The sequence below is a fragment of the Eleginops maclovinus genome, chromosome 9, assembly GCF_036324505.1.
Source record: "Eleginops maclovinus isolate JMC-PN-2008 ecotype Puerto Natales chromosome 9, JC_Emac_rtc_rv5, whole genome shotgun sequence".
NCBI lineage: Eukaryota > Metazoa > Chordata > Actinopteri > Perciformes > Eleginopidae > Eleginops > Eleginops maclovinus.
Window position 1 is genome coordinate 27,513,883 of NC_086357.1, and position 5,838 is coordinate 27,519,720.

Here is a 5,838-nt window from a genome sequence, read left to right on the forward strand (position 1 = left end):
ACATACTGATATACACCTGAACATCAGCAGGAGAGGACTCTTTAAAGTAGAGACACTACTACTGATATAAACTGCAGCTGAGATGCGTGACTCTTTATAAGACCAAATGAGAAAGGAACACGCGGAGGCTGCTTTAAATAGGGTATCATCTATACCGGACTCAGCGGGTGTACTCCCTCTTAAAGTGACACACTAATAGCTTAGACCCAGTAACGATGCGGCCAGGGACCAAATAGAGACATACACTGATAATACACGACACAGGGAAGGACTCTTTCACTAAACGCTACATATGTTTACAGGCTGAAACACAGCAGAGAGGACTCTTTAAAGTAGAGACACTACATACTGATATACACCTGAACATCAGCAGGAGAGGACTCTTTAAAGTAGAGACACTACATACTGATATACACCTGAACATCAGCAGGAGAGGACTCTTTAAAGTAGAGACGCTACATACTGATATACACCTGAACATCAGCAGGAGAGGACTCTTTAAAGTAGAGACGCTACATACTGATATACACCTGAACATCAGCAGGAGAGGACTCTTTAAAGTAGAGACACTACATACTGATATACACCTGAACATCAGCAGGAGAGGACTCTTTAAAGTAGAGACACTACATACTGATATACACCTGAACATCAGCAGGAGAGGACTCTTTAAAGTAGAGACTCTACATACTGATATACAGCTGAACATCAACAGGAGAGGACTCTTTAAAGTAGAGACACTACATACTGATATACACCTGAACATCAGCAGGAGAGGACTCTTTAAAGTAGAGACACTACAGACTGATATACACCTGAACATCAGCAGGAGAGGACTCTTTAAACAACATTCAAAACAAACTGAATATCTGAGTGAAACCCTCCGACCACAGTGACTCTCTGGAGGATGCTCTCTGCTCTGAGGTGTGAAAACCTTCTTCTGCAGGATATCACACCACTGTCAACCCTTTCTTATCGACGCAAAACAATCTCTACGTTTCCAAAGGCAACGCATACAAACAGATTTATGACAAAGCCTCTCGTAAGTCTCAAATAGTTCACAGTATTCTCAGGGAACCAAAAACAGCCTGTGGTGAATTAGTAAACCCAGGGGCCAAATGTGTCAGAGGTCTAAGGGCTTTCCCCTGCAAGATGTCACTAAAACAGGAAGATAGCAACCAAATAATGTGCAACATATATATATATATAGTTAATAACTGTGCAATATTTACCTGGCTGCTAGACCTCAGAGCGGTTTCTGAGGTCTGTTTTTGTGTCTTCTCTAAAATGGTGTAATTGTTGTATATCTGTTTGTAACATTAAGCTGTCTTTGGCTCTTTTTTGCTGTAACAAAGGAAAATGTCCCCTCTGTGGGATGAATAAAGGGATTCTGCGTCTGATTCTGAAGTAGAGACGTAAAATAACCACAGACACCTAAAGAAGATGAACAAAGACACACTACATCGCCACAAAAGCACAAAAACTTTCCCAACGCTTGAAAAAAGAAGCATTTACAATGGAGAAATAAAACCAATGAACAGAATGATCAAAAAAGGGTGTAAAAGAACACTGAATGACAGAAATGAGACACAAATATATGAAGTAAATTATAAAAAGATGCTCAACAACTAAAAAAGGAAGGAAAAATTACCACAAAGAGACAGAGAGACGCACAGCTACCACGGAGCGCACAGTCTGACCCCGAACAGACACAAACAACTGCAAAAATATGCACTTCATGATGCATTGTCTCAAATAAACGTATAACAACACATCAGAACACAAATCCTAAACCACATGCAGCCTCAACCATACATTACATGTTCCTTTTCCTCCCATGGCTTAATCTTGGGACTCGTGTGTAAATGCAAAGGGATTTTCCGACTGTAAGAATACTGCAAGCGTTCAGAACGTCAACAAAAGCTGAAGATTGCAAAAAAAAGGTTAAAAAATCCCCAAAAAATGAAATTAGAATAACAAACCACGCCTTGTACACTTAACCCCATGCATGCCATCTGACAAATGATTAAGTGAAAAATAGAAATCCAGAAGCAGTTTCAGTGGCTTCACCGCTGAGGTATAACCCGAACACCTGACGTTATGTTGAATTGGTTAAGCAGCATCTTTGACGAAGACGTGTAACCACCGGAAGAAGCGCGGCGAGATTAAAACACATGTGGTTTCGCTATCGTTGCGCTTCATCCTCCTTCCTTCCTTCCTTTCCTTGTGTCCTTATCCCTTACCTTATACACTGACAGCTACACTTCACAGTCTCCTCTTTAAAGAGCGCTCCTCTCACAGGTTGGAGGGAAACTGGAAGCAGCAGTTTAATCTGAAGTGGAAATATCATTCTGCACGAAAAGCTGCAACCAGTAGATCAAATATAATGATGTTGCATTTATGGGATGTTGTTTATATTTAATTGTATGTGTGCAATATATTCACTCACTCCCACAGCACATCAGAGACTGGACTGACCTCCCCCCCCCCCTAAAAACACTGACCTAACTCACCTCTCTCGACCAGCTTTTAATGAAGATGAAGATTCAACTTTATTGTCATTGCACAGAGTACAAGTACTAGGACAACGAAATGCGGTCTCTGCATTTGACCCATCCTAGTGTTAGGAGCAGTGGGCTGCCATTATGTACGGCGCCCGGGGAGCAGTGTAGGTAACCAGTGTCTTGCTCAGGGACACCACGGTGGCACTAGGTCTTTCGGGGACTTGAACTGGTGACCTTCCAGTCCCCAGGCCAAGCCCCTATGGACCCAGCCCCACCCCACCATAAAAACACTGACCTAACTCACCTCTCTCGACCAGCTTTTAATGTCCTTGTGATAAATGTGGTTTTATTGCTCGATTTAAATTCTACTTCTTTACTTCCCTGTGTAAAGCCTCTTTGAGCTCCTGATAAATAAAATATATTGTAGTGAATTCTGTGCACATAGTTATTTAAGTATTTATATGTTTTTAATCAATATTTTCCCATTAATTATCTTTTTTATTATTCATTTAATGAGTGAAATATCTGCTACATTCCTTATAAAAATGATGCCAACAATTGTTAGTATTATTGTCTATCTGACAATGTGAAAAAACATGCACGATTGTGTCAAATAAAGCAAACATGTTTCCTAAATATTCTTATAACGTAAAAAGTTCAAACTGATGAAAAGCCTGAAGTGAACTGGTATTTAGGCTGGCCAGTGAATGCAACGCCAGCAGGGTGTGGAATACTGTCTGGTTCCTGAACACAACACTGTCCTCGAATACAGTCAATCTCAAAGGATCAAACAAAAGTCAAATTAAAAGGAGGATAAACCCTCATTTAGTGTCGCTTCAAACTCACTCTGGAAGTGAATCAGCTTAATTCATAATGTAGAACTTTTACTTTCTTTGCCAAAAACTCATGGACACACATAACTCTCACCTCCAACTCACAACACACTCCTTATTCACTTCTTATTTGTTCTTTAGAGGCAGAAGAACCTGGGTTTAAAGTGACTTTCTGCTGACTGGAAGTCCTCCAGCTGCATGTTGCTGATCATGGCCGAATCCCTGCTCCGAGCCGCGGCCTGAGATTAGTCAGAGCCCGGGCCTGCGAGCCAGGAGCACGGCTTTGCTTTAGCCACATTGTCGCCTCTCTCACCTTAAATCACGCTCATTAGACGCCTGGTCTGAGACAAAGTCACGAAGCCAAACGAACGAACTTTTTATCCACTTTGAACACTTCTCGGTGGTTTTACTCACCCGGAGCGGTTCGGTTAGGAAGGGGAACTTGTGCGGTTTTTCAGCCGTCTACAGCGACATGTATCCGGACTGCTGGCTTCACTGAAGTCCCTTTAGCAACATCCAAAGCTGTGTTTAGTTTCTCCTCCCGTCGGAACCAGAGGAATCTTTTCTCGGTGTTATTATCCGGGGCGGGGGAGGGAAGCAGGGAGTTCCTGAACCAGGGAAACTCAACAGGAAACTCAGAGAGCGTTAGGGGCGGGACTCCTCCTGCAGGGGGGGGGGGGGGGGGGGGGCGGGGGGAGGAATGTACAGTAAGAAGCTGCTCTACGGTGCACGTCAGTTTACACATTATGGGATGCTTTCCAGTACTTACAATGTGAGTAACACACGGTAATATAAAATGTGGCTTTCAGTTTGAATTTATAAAAAAGTAGGATTTTTTTTAATTGTATTGTCATATTTTTTAGCAAATCTTCAAAATGTCTCCAGCATTTATTGTTGTTCTTGGAAGTGACTGGAGAACATCTATTAAATGCTGCAAAATAAAAAACAACAACAATTTCACCAATTTCTGCACACCTGGGGGGAGGGGGGGGGGGAAGAAGCAGCCCCAGGGTGCACGTTAGTTTACACAGTATGGGATGCTTTCCACTAGTTGGTTCACTTACATTGAGCAAAGCATTCCTGTCTTAATTTGGCTTCAATTTGAATTTTAAAGAATGCAGAATTTCATATTTTTAGCGATTGATTTAATCCTCAAAATGTCTCGAGTTATTATTGGTGTTCTTTATGACAGGAAGCAATGTGATGTTGCAAAAGTTAAAAAATACAGAACATTTCACACCTGTCTCTGTAACCGTACTGCACAATATTGGATTTCACATTCTGGTTTTGTATTCTACTTTCATGTGTATGGAATTCTTCTTGCACTTTTTTAACTTATTTTTCTGCCCTCGTACTTCGGCTCCTGAACAGAGTAAATAAGAAACACAGAATTGATCACAGAAACACAGAATATGTTTGATAATAATTAAAGAAATAGAGAATTAGATTAGAGATTAGAATCGGAGGATGAAACCCTCTTTATTAGTCACATACATGCACACAGCAGAGCACACACAGTGAAATTGGTCCTCTGCATTTAACCCATCCTAGTAGGCCTACTAGGAGCAGTGGGCAGCTATCGTACAGCGCCCGGGGAGTAATGGGGAGGGGGGATTGGAGGTGTCCAGTGCCTTGCTCAAGGGCACCACAGCAGGGCCTAGGAGGTGAACTGGGACCTCTCCAAGTAGCAGTCCACTTTCCATATTTCAAGTCTGTTTGGGGACTTGAACCGGCGACCCTACGATTCCCAGTCCAAGCCCCTACTGACTGAGCCACTGTGGGACATTTACAACTGTGACATCATTTGGTTTGGTTTCAGTTAATGACCGCTGATGTGATGGGCCTTTCTTTCTGATGTATTTGAAATAAAAAACGAGGGTTTAAAAAATAAAAGCTGCCCCATATGGACGGGAATTATTGCCAATGAGACACACAACAACCATAACGAGACAAATGGAGATTAAAAAGTAAGCAAAAGGAACTGGACATGAGTCAGCATTTTGTCACTTCTGGTTCCCTCATCTGATCTCACCCTCCCACACGGCGTGGCTTCTTTAATTTATAATGTCCGAAATGTAGGTTTGAATACTGCATATGTATACGGTATGAATTAGCAAAACTCTTGCATTAACTAGAATGAATTTGGCTTAAATATATATATTTTATAATGACAGGGAAATACAAAATGAATGCAAACTGTGTTGGTGTTTTCTGTCTCGTGCTTATGACTTTATACAAATGTAAATGAGAGTTTTGCCAGGACGATATAATAACTTAGCATTCATTTCTAATCAAAAGTGGGTTTTTTTCAGTGTTTGTTGTCATAAAACTTATTTGAGCCACAAGCAGTTGAAGTGCAGCACTACCCATGTCCTAAAATTGACCAATAACTCAAATTAAAATACATGTTTACCCCAAAACGTGACATGAAAGCAACCATACAGTCCCTTAATATACCTTAAGTATTATCCTGAATAGAAACATCCCACACATGTACGGTA

At 41.4% G+C, this 5,838-nt stretch overlaps 1 protein-coding gene across 1 annotated transcript in view; it reads right to left on the reverse strand.

Annotated features, from left to right (window-relative positions):
- The window catches only part of cyfip1 (cytoplasmic FMR1 interacting protein 1), a 41,220-nt gene extending 37,259 nt beyond the window's left edge, over positions 1 to 3,961 (reverse strand). Inside the window, exon 1 of the mRNA XM_063891169.1 lies at positions 3,752 to 3,961. The gene's annotated coding sequence lies outside the window, so the exon portion shown is untranslated. The remainder of the gene's footprint in view (positions 1 to 3,751) is intronic.
- Positions 3,962 to 5,838: the final 1,877 nt, after the last annotated feature.